Source organism: Homalodisca vitripennis, chromosome 8 (assembly GCF_021130785.1).
Source record: "Homalodisca vitripennis isolate AUS2020 chromosome 8, UT_GWSS_2.1, whole genome shotgun sequence".
Taxonomy (NCBI): domain Eukaryota; kingdom Metazoa; phylum Arthropoda; class Insecta; order Hemiptera; family Cicadellidae; genus Homalodisca; species Homalodisca vitripennis.
In genome coordinates, this window is record NC_060214.1 from 27037514 (window position 1) to 27056450 (window position 18937).

Genomic DNA, 18937 nt, shown 5'->3' on the forward strand with positions numbered 1-18937 from the left:
CGCCTTATTACAAATTCGGGTGATCAATAATACTAGCCAAGTGGACTTCTAAAACATTTATCTTATGACATATGTTAAAGCTCTTACAACTAGGAATTCAGCTGATCAATACTGGCCGAGCGGACCTCTAAAACATTAACCGTTCACAGTATCACAAGTACCAGGAAAAGTAAGCTGCTTTGCAAATAAATCCATTTAAACTACGGTGGAAAAACTTAAAAACAGTTTTACTATAAATGTTCTCTGAAACTCTATTCCTCTATATATGTGAACAGTATTCCGAGTATAAACGTAGATTAATAAACGATCTCCTGTTTCAGTATAGTAGTACCATATATCAATTATTGAACTTAAGCTAAATACTCGTATATGTAATAAACATTTTTTTTTGTACTCGAATTGAGGAAATTCTCAGGACAATTTTATAACTGTTTTACGGTTTAAGTAAAAATATGGAGCTCTGCACAGCAATATAGGACGTAAAATCAAAGTTTTTTTAAGTTAAGCCAACATATTTAGTTAGTGTGCACATGAAGAGTAGTTTATATATCTAATGGAAGTGAAGCTAAAACTGTGAATATATCTCAAGACTTGCTACGTTCATTGCCTCATTTAGTACGTTCGCGAGTTAGTTTTAGGTGAAAGTCGGCATAAAACATAGCAGATAGTCGTATTTTTGTAAAACAGATGACTGTGTTGAACACAGATATCTCACAACCTCTTTAAAAAAGAATTGCCGCAAGGTACATATTTAGATCCAATTTTATTTTTACTTTATACGGCAGAACTGACCAACTGTTTTCATGAGGACAATGACATGCATCTCCTGACCGCTTCATTCGGCCGATTAGTTTGTAGTGGTATCGAAATAGAAAAAAACGAATTTGAGAATTTTATAGTTGAATACAAAACACGACCTTAAGTTAAAGGTGAAAAAGTACCCGAAACTCAATATAAGACCAGCAACAATAATAGTTTACTTTTAGTTTGTGTAGCTATCCTTCATAATCCAAAGAATGAAACAACGAAAGTTATATTACGATACATCAATGGAAGTATGGGCTATGGCGCCATCTGCTTAATAAATTGTGACGGACAATCGGTTAAATTCAACTATTCAATGATCGTTACTACTCGTATTTACACCTCATCTACGTTCCTGAAATTTATTATCTTCACTATTTAAACTGACATTTAAATTAACAAGTCTTTACACTATAACACAGGACGTGAACAAAAAATAATAATAATACAAAACACAAACGCAGAATAAACGTGCGCTGAAGTACAAAACCGATATAAACAACCGGATCAAAGCGAGACATCGTTGCGTCATCGCATAGTAAGAATCAGCTGATATGACAATGTGGCAACGCTGCCAATTGCGGGGGAGTGGAGTGTGGTAACTCCCCATAACGCTTGCTATTGTCTACATCGATATCAGATCGAAAATGTGATTTGTCTTGTTCAGTAGACAAGTGGACATCTATTATATCTTGTCACTGCCGATTTAATAAGGATATCCTGTAATGCTCCTAATTAAAATAAGATTTGTAACGCCTACAGCAAAAGATATTGGTTTATTTATGGGGATCACACTCTCAGTAACCATCACTTTATTTGAATCGATCTTTGCAAGAAAGGGTAGAATTGCTTGCTTTGCTAGAAAGTGCCTTGAATGAGTGCCTAGTACCTAGATAATTAATTGACAAGCAGGTCCTTCTAGAGGATTCAAGGTTAAAGATTTGACACGGACACAAGGGGCGTAATTTTAGGAGGTGGTATTTACCAATTATCATAAATATTTTAAATAAGATTAAGAATGTGTCCCGAATATTCGCCAATCCGAGAAATACATTTATATTTACATCAAGTGTCGGGAAAACCTTACTTGCAAATTACTGTCAGATCGGACAGGTGTGGCAGGCGTGATGACGTTGATGCCAAACCGTGCAAACACCACGCGATGTATGAACCACGGAGTGTAGTACGGTCCTATTATTATTGGTACATTAGTATTGGTAGCATTAGTACATTTTATAAACTGGTTATAATCGTGTTCATGATGAAGATTAATAACTTGATTTGCACTATTTTATTCATGATTATTAGAAACAGTATTCTTACAGTTGGAATACCTGCTGTTTGAAAGACTACCAGAGCATCTAGAATATATGGTGAAAGGCGGGCCAAATAATCTTCAAGAAAATTATGTCTAATGTAGATTCATGTTGGTTTACCCAACTACACTTTGCCATATGAGCAGTGATTCCTCTATCACTCTATCTTTTACGAAACGAGCATCAGAGCCTGTTCTGGCGAGGCGGGAAACTATTTTCAACAGCACCTATCACTAAATTACTTAAGAGGACAAGCATGTTTGATTTTAAAGACAATTAATGGACATATATAGGTTTTGTTCGCCAAATGTAATATCAGATCTACTTTAAAAAATGCATTAGCATATCACTCAGGTAAGGAAATCCTGTTATCTATTTGTTTTAAACCACGAGTTTCGATATTGATGCAGAGAGATGGTTGAATAATTTCATAAAATAGTTCATTCACTAAACAATCATAACTGATTCTGGAATGAGTTATTCCTGTAGTGATCTCACGTACAAGGCGTACACCCTTTTTGAGGCTCCAATCTTAGAGACAATACGGTTAGGCTTTTTGAGATATTTACAGTTACAAAAAATATTATTATAAGTCAGTGTTAAATATATTTAGTTATCCAGATAAGGGTTTCTAAAAGATATTCGGAAAAGATACAAGTTAGATATCCAAGTTAATACTAGTTAGAAGTATGCCTTACCACAATACGGTCTTCGCTGAGATGTCGTGCACGTATTTAGTTCATTCACCTACTCATTTATTCTGGAATATTCTCATTTCCATCATGTTCATGAGACCAATGCAAAAATGTTCACTAATGATTAGAAAAATCATATGGAGTGACTTCCTCCAACATTGAACTCAGTACTGCCTAGATGGAAAGAAACGATAGTTATTTTCGACATGTCGTGAGGTCACAAGTGGCGTTAAGCCAATCGGAGGTGTCTCAGAGCTCTCTTTGTAAGGAAAAAATACAATAAATAATTTGTCCGTGCATAAAATTGTTACATAGGATTAATTAATCTTTTATGCGATGGAAAAGTAACATTTATTCAACCACTTTATTATTATTTGGTTACTCTGATGTTATGAGTATAATCATTATACGCTATAATTTTATAAATATAATTATAGCTGATGTTTCATTTAATATTTAGATACTGTTTGTAATAAATGTACAACCCACTTTGCAATGTGAATGTGAATAAAACAACATGTTCTGGCTTTGAAACTGAATATGACTTGCTAGGCTGCAAAAAGAAAGAGATTGGAATTGTTTTAAAATTGAGTTCTTTCATATTTCTTCCTTTGTTACTGAGAGACTTTTCCATATACCCTTGTAAACAAGTCTGTGTTCTATACAATTTTATTTCACATTAAATACATTAAACATATAATTTCATATTTATCGCATATATTCAGTTTGAATATTAAAATATCTAACTATAGAATTTAACTGAAAATTACATAAAAAATTTTTATTATACTCAGTATAATGATTATACCAGATTTATTATACCCATAAAGACAATTATTACACTCATAATGATGTATTAACACACAATAATAAAGAATATTACACTTATAATGATTATTGTTATACTCATAATGATTATTATTGTGCGTTTTAAAATTAGAATTTACAGATAACTTATTGGGGATTAAAGAAATGTGTTTAAGTAGAATCATGACGTTAACTATTTAACTTAATATCATATTAAAAAAATGTAATTATTTAAACTTTCTGAAGAAATCATTTAAGCCTGTTAATGTTAAAAATTAAACACAAAAACTATACCTGACTAGAGCTATAGTCAAATTCCAATTATTTATGTTGGTTATCTTACTGTTTGTGATACTTAACGAAATGTAAAAATGTTATATCCACAATTTTTTTGCTGCTAGACAAATTTATAATGAATCAATCACGCTCGCATAGTATTTTTTATCTATGTACAAGTATCATCACAATTATGTATATAGGTATAACCAATTCTCATGCAAATCGGCAAGGACGTTCTACATATAAATGAGAAAGTCAATTCAATTTACCTTGTTGTTAATAGAATGGGATGTGCCACATGTGAGCTTCCTCGCAAATTTTACGTTAAAAGTAATATGGATTTTAAATTCCATTGGCATCTGCTATGTTATACGTAGCAAACGTTCATCAATGGAAGTTCTTACAGGCGTATAAAACAAACATAAACAGAGCCTCAGGGTACTAAGGACCCGCCATAAAACTGCCACGGCATTCTACACCTCAGGATGTAAATTTAATTTGTAACTGCCGAGTGTCAACTGGTAAGTTATTATTTGTTAAAATATGTTTTGTGTTAAAGGAAGGATTGTGAAGAAAACTTAAAGTTTTCAGACCTTTGACGTTGTACAGTAATAAAATAATCAGTTACACTACGTTTCGAGATCTTCAAATCTGATCTCTTCTTCTGATAAATAACGAACCCAAGATAAAACAGCAATCTACGTTAAAAGAAATAAATCATTCCAGAGAGTTTTAAAATGCATGTAATAAAACGCAATAACCATATCTCGAGTCTATGCACTTAAATAGAATAATAAAACACTAATTATTAAAACTTAACTACAGAATACTGGTCACAAAAGGTCTGCACTAAACGACCAACCACATAGAACTGTATACCTATTGGTCAGTTATATGGAGGACTGGAATTTTTAAATATTTATTTAATAATGTTTAAGATAAATTGAGTGTTATTCTATTAAACAGTATGTAGAAGTATCATATGAAAAAGGAAGAAAATTTTGATCTTTCAATCGTTTCACACCAGCTAGTACGTATAAAATAAACGTTACTATATTCAGTTCAGAAGGTAATATAATTTAACTATAATTTAAATGGTAAATGTTTTGGAGTAGTATTTTTTGTTATGTTTTGTGATTAAAAATTACTGGATCATTTGAATTCCTGACCTTTCTGTTCTGATGAGGTGTTAAATCTGATTACAAAACCCCACCTTAAATTCCTTTACAAATTGAGAAATATTATATATATTGATTTAAATATTCTTATTAATTTTTGGATTTTTAAAATTATTTAATAGTTACTATGGGTTTAAAACATTCTTGAAGAATAATCATGCAAGTAAAGTTAGTATTAGGTCTAATAGTCATGATTCATTTCATGCATGATTATTTAGTTCTAACTAAATCTTCTAAATGAAAGAAAGCATTAAGTTAATTAAAATAATTCATTAAGAACACTAGTCCAACATTTTCGTAATAGTTCCACGGATATAAACCATCCGTAATAGTGCACTTAATTATTGTCCAAGAGCGGATAGAGAAAGTAACAACAAATGAAGCTGAAAGAATGGACAATGTATGGCTGGTAGCCGCGAGGTTGGAATTTTAATGTCGCAATTGGACTACTCCCAGTAAGGATGTCTGGAGTGTAGTGAGGCGAGGCCCAGAATCGTAAACTTGACAGACAAACCTAACTGAGACTTACTCTTCAACTACCTACAAAATTGTGTAGTTTAAATACTTACAAGTCTTAATGTAGCAGGATTCGTCTAGTCGTAAGGTTTGTCACAGATATGAGGCTAAAGTTTCGTTAAATGAAATGCAATTTTTTCCATGAAATCGACAAAGGAATTGTTAGTACGTAGGAATAGATCATTATTCGGACATTATCCCATTAATTGCTGAGCGTTAGCGAAGTCCACCACTCGGGGGGCGATAGAAGTATCAATTCCGTCTGTGTGTCTGTTTTCGCTCAATGTCTGAAAAAAAAAACTTAAGGCTATAAAGTCTTGTGCAGGTGGCTTCATATATATATATATATATATAAGAAGATCATCGAGTTAGGTAGTGGTGAATGTCAATCCACTAGATGGGGCTGAGCGTTAGCAAACGTTCGCATTCAGACTTGGCGAAGTTTGTTACGTAAAACGTAATGTAAAGTACTCCTTCCTCGTAAATAGCAAAAGTCAAACTTAACATTTTATGATTTTTTTCTATTTAAATTGACACAAATAACAATCAACCACTTGAATAACAATTAAATTAGTACCAAACAATCAAATATAGAACCGAAATTATTTATTTTCAGCGTCTTAACAATTATACAGGATGTCCTAAGAGTAACGTGAAAGAACTCTCAGGTGGTTTCCTCTTTAAAAAATAACTAAATATGTCTATATAAACATATGCCCGGAAACGTTTCGTTAGTAAGCTACGGCTAGCCTTCCAAGATTTCTCCCGATTTTCTAGGAAATGTTAGAAATAAGGCGAAACCTGATGTTTTATGGCGCACAACAGACATAAGTTTTAAATGTATTGGATTGTATGTAAAATTAACTGAGATATTAAGTAAAATTCTACTAAGACCTGTAAAGACCACCTATTTCCAGGATATTAGACAAAATATACGAAATTCGATTTGGAAAGACATACTTTATTTAGATTTGAAGTAAATTAACTTCATTTATTGGGCAATAAAAAAGTACACTTTTTAAACAAAACTTTTAAACTATTTAATTCCGAAGAAAATAATGTAAAATAGTCCAAAAATAAACAAACAAAGTTTAAAACTTTTCATTTATTGAAATAAACACATACAGAAAATAAAACAGAAAATGCTATATCTATTTATTAAAAGGACGTTCTTTGTAAAATAAAAGCATTTTAATTGCTGACCTTTACTAATCTTTTAGTCCGATTTCCCTACCTTATAAATGGTCTTCAAAATTATTTCCTTGATAATTTATACACAATGTGTTGCGTTTAACGAAACCACGTGTAGCTTGTCTGATAGCATCTCGGACGTTCCTTAGTAGTTCACAAGCGTTTAAAAATTCGGTCCAATAATTATTTGACTTTCATTGTAAAACTTTATGATTTGTAATTTTAATCTTCTTTGTTATCATACCTGCTGTTGTTATATAGCTCTACAATAGATTTCTTTCTTAATTACCGCCAAACTAATCCGGTTCAGACAGCGTCGAAACATTGCCTACACAATAACCTTGTAATATTACGGCCTCGCTGTGAAGGACATATTTAGTTTACATATGTTATGCCAAATTTTGTGACGTCATTACTTATGATACCAGCCGCCTAAACCTTATGACAATGATTCCTTTCCTGTAGAAACCCCTCGTTCAATTTAAGAAAAAGAGTGTTTACAACACCTCCTGAATATATTAAAGGAAGTTTGATACATTAAATTAGATATAAGGTGTAAACAGAAACTATACATAGTGAGACATACACAACTGGCAGGTTTTGTATTGCGGTAAAGAAAGTCATAAAGGATATATGTATAGAATATTTGTAATTAAAGTGTGTGACAATCCTTTACTACATGAAAGTTAACAACCACTTTCATATATCTTGTAGTTCAGCACTACTTGTATGCTTTCCAATATTCATCCCGTTTTCAAAAAGTGTTTTGTTTTAATTCTTGAAAAGTCAGAACGAATAGATGTAGAACTACGTATATGGATAGAATACTATGCGTTTAATTTCTGAAAAATTCAAGTTTTCACCTTTTGAAAATGTTTTTATAATAGTTGCAATAATAAATAAAATAAATTATTATTATTATTGTAATACAAAAATTACTGAGACATTTACCAAGCCCAACAAAAAAATCGAAGCAAATTTTTCACTGCAAAAACTTTAAACATAATTTTACAATGAAGTATTAGAATGTTATACATATACATTTTAAGCTAATTCATTACAATGAAAAAACCCCAATATAATAATTACAGTCGACAAATAATGAGAACCTTCGTTTAGAAATAATGGGATATTTCGTTACAAACTCACCCATCATTAAAAGTCAAATTAATCTGAAATAAACTTCTAAACGAGAAAACTTTTAATATCTGTGCTTTCGGTATTTGATCTACTATTTATTGTAACTTACAGCTATCAGGAAAATTCGAAGTTGTGCTTACTTCAACTAATTTATTCATAACTTACTGCTCAGTCAATAATGTTTTTGGTACGGTAAGTTTTTTCAATATACTAAAACTCATTATTAATATTAAACTTCTTAAATTCTCAGGGATTAGATCACTGAAAGTTATATGGATAAAAGTCCCATAATTGAAATGTTTTGGTTTTTACCTTTAACCCCCATTCTATGTACAAAAATTTGAGATTTTTTACTATGCATTTATACATGAAGTTAAATCTGTGAATTTTCAAATGCAGCGTTTAATTGAGACTTAAAATCAGCACTTAGTCTTTATTTAAATTATAAGTTGTACCTACAATATAGCTTCTTGATAACACTTCAGTAAACACAATTTGCTACTCTACTTTGATGTTCCCTCAGCAGTGGCTTCAGAAAGTTAGATTAGTTCAAATTCCATTGCACAAAATGTTTGCTATTGCCACTTACTTACTACCAGGTGTGATTCAACAAACTTGGGTCGTTATGTAAACACAAACAGGAACAAGGCGTAACCACTAACACTATCCAGAAATACACCAACAATACATAGTTTAACGCTCTACCTTTTCATCAATAACGTTGTAAACTAGTTTAGTTTATATTTATGCAGGTGTAACTCAGTGTTTGTTAATTCTTCAACACTATATGTCTACGCGCTAGCTCTGATTGTTGAGCTTTTATTAATTTAGAATATAATTGTTTACTAAAACAGTAGGAATCTTTATTGTTATTCTTGTTACGTCACACACTACGTGTCGTGTAACAGGATTCTTGTGTTACGCCACACACTACGCATCGTGTAACAGGATTCACTGAAGATTCCTTTGCCGATTGTACATGTTTTAGTTTACATTATGCAGACCATCAATCAATGTCACAGAACAATACAGGATAGCAATGTAGGCCAACCTTCAACCGACAGAGACATCCATTGTATACATTAGTATATATCTGACAGGAAGCTATATATCTACTTGTGTAATCCTTTACAAGGGTCTATATCGTTCCTTTCACTATACGATAACAAGTTGTTACACATATTTTTCAGACACGAGTTCTGAAAATATTTCTATGCCAGTAGACCTGTAACTTTAATATTCTTTGTGACATACTAACCAATCTTTATGTAATAATTTATCATTTATGCTTTTATGTAATCATTGATGACGAATAATGTGTTCCATAATGAAAATCCTCCATGACAGATGATAAATTTTTGTACTTGGGCTAAAGGACTTAATATGAGTTGAAGTTTTCAAATAAACACCCTGTATATGTAGTATTATATATATATATTTATATATATAATATATATATATATATATATATATATATTATATGTAGTAAATTACGTTTTTGGCTAAGTTATCTGATGTTGAGTCCATGTGGAATTTTGCTCTTTAAAACCAATTGGTGTGCTTGTTCTAATGTTCTGAGGTAAATTTGGTTTGAATTTGCATGTACTTGCCGAATAGGTTTGACTGAATATGTATTTTCAAAAGTTTCATTGTGATTTATACCATGAGTCACGACAGTTTTCTTTAAATCTTGGTGTTTATAATCAAATCGGTGTCCTGTCATTCTTGTCCTCAAGGTATTTGTTGTTTGAGCCAATATAAAATCTGCTGGACATTTTTTACATTGAATTTGGTAAATCACATTTTTTAGATTCACAAGACAAGTTGCCGATGATAGGATATGTCTTGCGTGTTTTGCTACTAGTGAATTTTCAAGAATTTGGTAACATTTTACAAATCAAACATCTTGGTTTATTACACGGATGTGATCCTTTTTGTTTTGGTATTGATTTTTCATTGGTGTTTTGTCATTGGTAATTTAGGTTTGACCAATATATCTTTAATTAATAGGAGGTCTTTTAAATGCTATTTTAAGAATATTATTAATTTTGTGAAGCCCTGGATGGTATTGAACTATTAATTTTGGATCACTGTTTTTCAAAATTTATAATGTAGTGTTTTCTTTTTTACATTAAGTTTATCTTTAAGTAATTTTCGTGGATAACCTCTTCTTAAGAATTGCGTTCATAATATCGTCAAATGTATTTTTTCCAAGTCATTTGTATTACTACAATAATTTTTGAGCTCTGCATGCTAAACTTTTTGGTATATTCCTCTTGATATGGATTGATGACAGCTGTCGTAGTTTAAATACTCCAAATTATTCGTTTGTTGTACGTTAATTTTGCTTGTTTAAATGTTCCATTTTCAATAAATACTTCCATATCTAAAAATTTGACTGATGTTGAAGACGTCTCAAATGTGAATTTTAATTTGCCTAAACATTGTTTAAATGTTCTAAAAAGTTGGTTCAATTATTCTTCCCATGTGTCCAAATAAAAGAAAATGTCATCAATAAAACGTTTCCAAAATATAGGCTTGTAATTTTGACTGTTGAGAAAATCTGTTTCTAGTTTTCCCATGAAAAGATTGGCATATGACGGAGCCATACGAGTTCCCATGGCTCTGCCTTTTTGTTGTAAATAAAATGTATCCTGAAAACGGAAGCAATTCATTGTAAGCACAAAATGGATTAATTTTGTAATAAATGAAGTACTAGGTTTTGTGGTCAATTTCTCTTTGATGAAGATAGTATGTTACAGCTTCAACTCCTTCATCGTGTTCTATATTTGTGTATAAAGAAGTGACATCAACAGTGACCAATATTGCATCGTTAGGAAGAGGTTGGGGTACATTTTTAAGTTTATCTAAAAAGTCACAGAATTTTTTATGAATGATGGTAGATTTTGGACAGTCCTGTAGCTGATGATCCACATATGCAGAAAATTTTTTCTGTAGGTGATGAACAAGAAGATACTATCGGACGTCCTGGTGGTGGCATAATTGTCTTGTGTAATTTGGGAAGAATATAAAAGACTGGTGTACTTGGATGTTGTGGTATCATTAAAGCTATTGAACTTTTGGACAGATTTTCATTTCACAATTTTCATTTAAATATTTTGAAATGTCGGAATAGAACTGTTCTGTTAAGTTTTTGTCCAGTTTCTTATATGTATCTTCATCACTTAATTGTTTGATTATTTCTGACACATAATCAACTGTATTCATTATTACTGTAGTATTTCCTTTATCTTCGGGAACAATAATTATGTTTTTGTTTTTTCGTAAAGATTGTATGGCTTTTATTTGTTTGTTATTAATATTAGTGGTTTTCGGAAGAAAATCAGGAAAATTAGGATCAGCTATATTAGATATAACAATATTGAGGAAATTGTTCAAGAGGATGATCCGAAACTTAGTTTGGGTGCTTCCCAACTAGATTTAGATTTAAACTTAATTAGTGACTCATCAATTCTGTTTTCAATGCATGGTAATTTGGTAGGATTGTTTGAAAAATAGTGTTTTGTCCTAACTTTATTAGCAAATTCCAATGTATCCGAAAACTAGTTTCATATGATCGAATATTGGCGTGGGGGGCAAAATTAAGTCCTTTTGATATCACATCTACTTCATCATCATTCAAGACATTTTGATAAATTCACAAAATTTGGTTTACTTTCGCTTTGGTATGAAAGCATATGTTTATCAAGGGAAGGATTAATGTTAGATTGTTCTAACAGTGTTTTGACATATATTAATTATCTCACATTTACCTTCTTCTTCGCAATTAATATCTGGATTCACATCCTTTTTTGCATAATCAATCTGAAGCTTTTTAATTTTATTAAGATGTTCACTGGCTTTAATAGACATGAAATGTGTTGTTTCTAGGTAATTTTATTTACTAAGTATATTTGATTTGGAAAACTTGATGTAAAACGTTTTGTAATATTCATTAATTCTTGACTGTGTATGGTTGCTTGATTTTTGTACATTTCATATACTGTTGAAGTCAAAGACGTGTTAGTGCTTCTTGCAATTTTATTTATTGAATCATGCATGTACTTTGGTATTCTGATAAAGGAAATGTTACTGTGAGGCCATTGGCGACAATGCCTAGATTTAAACAAGCACCTAAATATAGAATATGTAAATAACACTTTGCTAGTTTTGTTGTGTGATATTGGATCTGATTCAATAAGAAACGTTTTTTAATTCTTCATTGTCCGATGTCATGCTGGTTACGTGAAATACTTTTTGAGTTTAAAGTCAAACTATTTCAATATTAAAACTTTAAGCAACATAACTTTAAATCAGATTGTAATTAGAAAAAACGAATTAAGAAAGCACAGTAAAAAAGAGTCTCTAACAGTAATATTAACAGAAATATATGAAACACACAAAAGGTAACATCGAAATGAACAAAACAAGGCGTTAAAAAGGTGTATAAAAGTTGTCAATAGACTTACTTGCTTTTACTTTGAGAGTTGATGCCTAGAGGCTTTATATATTACTTGTAGTAAATTACTTTACAATTAAAACGAAGTGTTTTTAAAACATTGGCACTATATTTCGGTGAAAACCGTCTTCAGGTGCAAAAATTGTATAAAATATAAAAATATAAAAGAAAACAGTACAAACGAAAGTAAATAAACAGTGAATAAGTTTTATGTGAATATATATATATATATATATATTATGTAGAACTAATAATATATATATATATATATATATATATATATATATATATATATATATATAAACTACAACTATCCAAACTGTTTTTTCATTACAATGGATATATAGAATTAAATTTAAATGAATTCCCTAAGAAGGCTTGTTCAGCTGCAGGCCAAGCAATAATACTTATTAGAATCAGATCCACTAACAACGCCCATTTTAAATATTGGGCCCTTGATGTCCTAAAGTCCACTCCAATTCAGGCCGTTAGAAAAGGGTTAAACAATGGACGTAAAGAGGTAGGTGGGAGGATTTAAATAAGTAAATTTAAATGTATCATTGATCATCCTATAAATGTATTTCCTAAAATAAGGACAAAAACGTGTTTCTTATCTGTCCAATAGGTACGTAGTCCTGCCAAAATCAGTTATGCGGACCACAAAAGTACACATTTAGACTAATAAAATGCAATTTTCATAAAATTCAGAAGTCTCTAGAGCATCTCACAAAGTCTATTAATCTTAAAGTTTCTTTCTATGTGACCAAGTTATTCGTCAACATTGAAACTATTTTAATATGCTACTGAATTATTAAAAAAGTTTCAACTGCTAGTTGGACTGCACAAATGTGACCATTCCTTCATGGCAGGGATGGTTTTATTTGTGTAGCAGCAGTCCAAATTTTGCCATCATCATTTTGATATGCGTTGAAAATTTTCGGATTGTTTGGACAGACTATACAATTTCAGTATGGAAACAGACATCCAGGCTGAAACATTTATATTGTTTAGCTCTGGGAATTCAAACAATGATTCGTAATATAATGTAATAAGGAGGATGATTTTTATGCATTAAGTATTTATGTTGTTTCAGTCATATTTCAATATGGCTCACACAAATTCTTATGCTTTATTTTCTTTAATAGTTGTAAAATTACTCGTTACACTTGTAGTAAAAGTACTTCAAAATTTTTATTCTTATTTGTTTAGCTGGTTGCCCTGTATCAATTTTAAATACCTTAAAACTAAACAATTTCCTTTCATGCATGTTAAAGATTTATCTAGAAAATTTTTATACATGTTTAATTGAACACGTAATATAGGTTGAAGCCCGTTATCTACCGAAAGACTATTAAATTTTTTTCAGTACCAAAGTGATTCCACAAATTTATATTTACAGCCGAGGACAATCTAATTCAATGGAGTGTCTGAAAATATTTTAATCAGTAATTGTTTTCCGATTGTCAAGCGTTTCCCACTGTATTTTAACTCAATTTATAAATAAAATATAACTTACAGAATTGATGTGTTGAATTATCAGTTTCAAATTGAAGGCTTACTTAAAAAGATTCTGTGTTTTGTTACTAATTTTTTATCATTCTAGGGTTTATGACAAGATACAAAAATACTGCTTATTACTTAATGCAACTAAAACTTAATCAAGTGCTGTATATAATTTTTTTATCGACTTGAGACATATATATATATATATATATATATATATATATATATATATATATATATAATATTTAAATATATTACAATAAATATCCTTTAATCTTCTCTTATTCTGTTTTCTGATTTCTTGTGTTTTGTTGTAGGTTTATTTACTGTAAGTTGGTTTGTTCAGTTCAAAAAACTAATAGGATATTGAAAATAAATTATAAGTTTTGTTCTACACTAACACTTTCTCTAGCAGGTTTCACTTCCTGCAGGTATATTTCTTCAAGTAGAAATTATACTGTTCACAGCAATACCTAGAAAGACTGCATCACTAGTCGCAAATATACATATATTAGATTAGAAGGATATATTCTACTACAGAGTATGGCTGTTAGAGTTGCTGAAGCCAAATGCGTAGACTAAGGGATTAACAATACTTGCCCGCTTTGCTTGATGGACGGGTTACAGAGCTGGCCTCCCCTTCTTACAAGGTCAAATTATTGAAATATCATGCCTGCTATATCTCTTCATGGACCTATAGGAACCTGCTCACGTTCCGTCCTTCTCATCCTGATTGGCAATCCTAAAACAAGCACAGCCTTTTTTAGGTCAAAGCTAAATGAAACGTTTTTTAGGATTCTATGTGCAGATCAATGGCCCTAACACATATAAAGAATGATAAATACGAGCACCTTAAACTTTTTTTCTTGAGGTTTTCTACAGTAAAATTTCCTCAAGTAGCGACAAATACTTTTGGTATATATAGATTTAATTGCGTAAAGAAGAGTTGTAGTTGATAGTCTCACGAAACAGAATATGATTATAAGTATTACATTTTATACTCCATGGCAAACTACAATCAACACAATTTAAAAACGCTTGTGAACATATTACATATAAATATTTCAATATTAAAAAATCTCAGACTCAGTTATAATTTTCTAAGTTACGTAAAATTGCTGTATTATTGTTTCATCACGATGGTGTGGTAAAAACCACGTCTAATATATGGTACCTGAAGTGATTGTCACACTGTGTTACGCCTCTGCAAGGTGTGAGAAGTCTGACGTTGATATTCGTACTGCAGCTTGTATACAGCCACACGTCATTACCAAGTCACGTGATAAAATGTATTACGTGTTTAACCAGACATTTTATACCAACCTCAAAATATATTTATGCTAGAATATTTTCTGCCTATATTTATAGGTTTAATCAAAAATATATTTGTTAATTCGTTAATTGGAAAATATCTTATGTTAAATATATTTTAACTGGAAAAGATTCTATTCAAGTCTTATTTTAACTATCCTATGTATTTTTTAAACTACATTGGAACATTGGCTTTGTCTAGTGATTATGCGAATTCTGACTTTAAAATGTGAGAGGACCATGAAATTAACTACTGTAAGAGAAATTGTTTATATGATATTGAAGAAAATAGGTCGAAATTTTGGTCAATATTGAAGAACTACTCATGCTACTTTACATTACTAGCATGAGACATTTATGAAATTAACGCAGTATCCGAATTGGTTAAAAATAGTTTTGTCGTTAAGTGCGAAAAATTAGGTGGAACTTCCTATCTAACGATACGGTTGACATTAGATACAATGATAGGAATTAGAAGGCTTCGTTTACGCACGTTTAAATGTTTCGTTTCAGTAAAATGTCTCCCCGAAAAATGTCACTGCAACTGCGAAAACCTAGATTAAATGGACATAAATGGAACCCATTTATCCAATGCACCATTCAAATCTATCTCTGAAGGGACATGATGGACAATCAGATTGCATTCGGTGAAATAGCTCGTTTAGTCCAAGGTGTTGATGTGTCGTCCCAGTCCCACAGTCCCAGAAGTAGAGCATGGCGATAGTGTTCGTGACGTTTCACCTTATTGCTCCGCTTAGTTCTATTTAACTATAAAACAGGTCAGTATTCTATTGATAATATTGATCAGAATTTATAAATGAAAACTCAAGATCTAATTTCCACACAAATTAAAAATGACTGGCAGCCTTTCACGTTGTAAAACAATAAACTATTATTAGTAAAGTTAAGAAATATCCTGTTATCATTTTATTTCTATCAACGAATGCACTGTCATATTTAATTCTTAATTTTAAAAGAGTAAGAGTTCATAAAACAACTATGACTAGACTAAAACTAATAAATATGTTCTTATAGAAATTATATTACATTTTATATTCTTTCATGTTCATATAAGGAAATGTAAATCATGAGCGTTGTAGGAATGATTATTCAATAAATACTACATTGTACATCTTACATAGATAGGTAAAGTTATTAATTATTAAAACTAAATTCCCTGTAATGCGTAAAATTCGTACAAAACTTGGGACAGATAAGTGAAAGGATATGGAATTTAAGATTAATAGTTTGGAAATTATAATTAGTGAAATTAATATGTTGAATGATTTGACATTTGATTTACCTATGGGGTGATATAATCCAGATTAATTTACCTAAAACCTGAACCTATTATGAATTTTACTTATTTACATATTTACATATTTATCAAACGATATTCCACGTAATCATTAATTTGAATATTGGTGATAAGCACTCGGTAACAGAATTTATACAGAAACTCAAAACTCAACTAAATATTTATGCTTTATATATATATATATATATAATTATATGTTCTTCTTTGACATTGTTTTTAGAGATATTCAAAAACTCGAAGGTTTTGGGTCGTAAAAGAATTTTAAATAGTGATTAAGCAAAATAATAAATGTGTTCGTGATGCCAGCACATATCTGGCCATTAACTCTGAATTTGGGACTTATAAACGAGTTGGTCTCATTAGAAATTCGGGTGATCAATTCTGGTCGAGTGGACTTCTAAAACATTTATCTTATTACATTTATGTAGAAGCTCTTACAACTAGAAATTGAGCTGATCAATACTGACTGAGCGGACCTCTAAAAAATTTACCGCTCTACGATGAAATGTAACGGAAAGAGTAAGCTGCTTTGCGAATCCATTTAAACAAGGGTAAAATATTAAAAACATTTTCACTATAAATGTTCTCTGTAACTCTATTCCTCTATATATTAGGACGACATTCTGATTATAAAGCCCAGGATTAATAAACTATATTTTTTTCAATATAGTCGTACCGTGTGTATAAGTTATTTAACTTAAAAAAAATAAATGGATGTAATAATAAGATTGTGTGAATTACTCCAATTTCCAAGAACAATTTGATAAATAAGTTTCTGTTTAAGTAAATCAGCTCTGCACAATATAAGACGTCAAATCAACGATTTGTAAGCTAAGCAAACATATTCAGTCAGCGCATGAGAAGAAGATTATATATTTAGTACAATTGTTGATAACCATATTTAAGTACTTTTTTAAGTATAAACACCCAATACTATTTCCAGTAAATATATTGGACTATACGAGTATAGAACGGTATTTCGAAAATATCAGTTTTTACCGTTACGAATTAAGCAGTAACTACTTTCATACACAGAATTTAATAAAGCTTTGTTTATCGGAAATTAAAGCAATAATTTAATAAAATTTGATTGATTAACATATGTATTTTTGAAGACCGTAAAGTTGAATGATCGTGATTAAATATGAAGAAGTAATACTGTTTACAGTAAAACTAACACGGTGTGGTGTAAACAGTTAAAACTGAGGTAAAAGAAGAAGAACATATTTATTAAAAAAAACTAGGTGAACGCCTGATTCTTTTTTATTTAAGCTAAGATCTGCTTTTATTTATTCCTATATATATATTTATATCCTATATATATATATATATATATATATATATATATATATATATATATATAGAGTACACACATTTTAAATTTTAACTTTTTTTTAGAGTGTTATTAATTAATGTTTATTTTATTTGTTATTTTGTGTGATTAGAGATATCTAAATATCTTCAACAGTGTTTGTGGAGTTTTTGCGTATGAGTAAAAACTGTTTTAAACTTTTTATGAGACGAGAGAGAATTTTAAGGGCAAACCTATGACGTTACGTTAAAAAAAATGGATTATTTCGAAATAATAGAAGTTTAGATATTAAAATATTTAATAAAATATCGTATATAACATGTTTTAATATTTGATACAGTAACAGGTCACTCTATAATTTAAGCCAATTTATGTTTTCAAAACTCAATACGACCGCTATGTGGTCGGACAGTCTGTTAATGACGAAACATCGCCACAAGTTCCAGTTAACTACGTGGTACTCATACTCGTCTGTTACCGCTGTTGTATATATGAACCTGTTTACTCGGTCTAACCGCAGACACCGAGTTGTGGTCGGACAGTCTGTTAATGACAAACACGCCACACGTTCCAGTTAACTACGTGGTACTCATACTCGTCTGTTACCGCTGTTGTATATATGAACCTGTTTACTCGGTCTAACCGCAGACACCGAGTTGTGGTCGGACATTCTGTTAATGACGAAACATCGCCACATGTTCTAGTTAACCACGTAGTACTCATACTCGTCTGTTACCGCTGTTGTATATATGAACCTGTTTACTCGGTCTAACCGCAGACACTGAGTTGTGGTCGGACATTCTGTTAATGACAAACATCGCCACACGTTCAGTTAACTACGTGGTACTCATACTCGTCTGTTACCGCATGTTGTATATATGAACCTGTTTCCTCGGTCTAACCACAGACACCGAGTTGTGGTCGGTCAGTCTGTTAATGACAAACATCGCCACACGTTCCAGTTAACTACGTGGTACTCATTACTCGTCTGTTACCGCTGTTGTATATATGAACTGTTTCCTCGGTCTAACCACAGACACCGAGTTGTGGTCGGTCAGTCTGTTTATGACAAACATCGCCACACGTTCCAGTTAACTACGTGGTACTC

At 31.0% G+C, this 18937-nt stretch overlaps 1 protein-coding gene across 1 annotated transcript in view; it reads left to right on the forward strand.

The window, feature by feature from the left end:
- The window catches only part of LOC124367440 (guanylate cyclase 32E), a 218973-nt gene that overhangs the window by 47246 nt on the left and 152790 nt on the right, over positions 1–18937 (forward strand). The gene's annotated exons all lie outside the window — the stretch shown is intronic.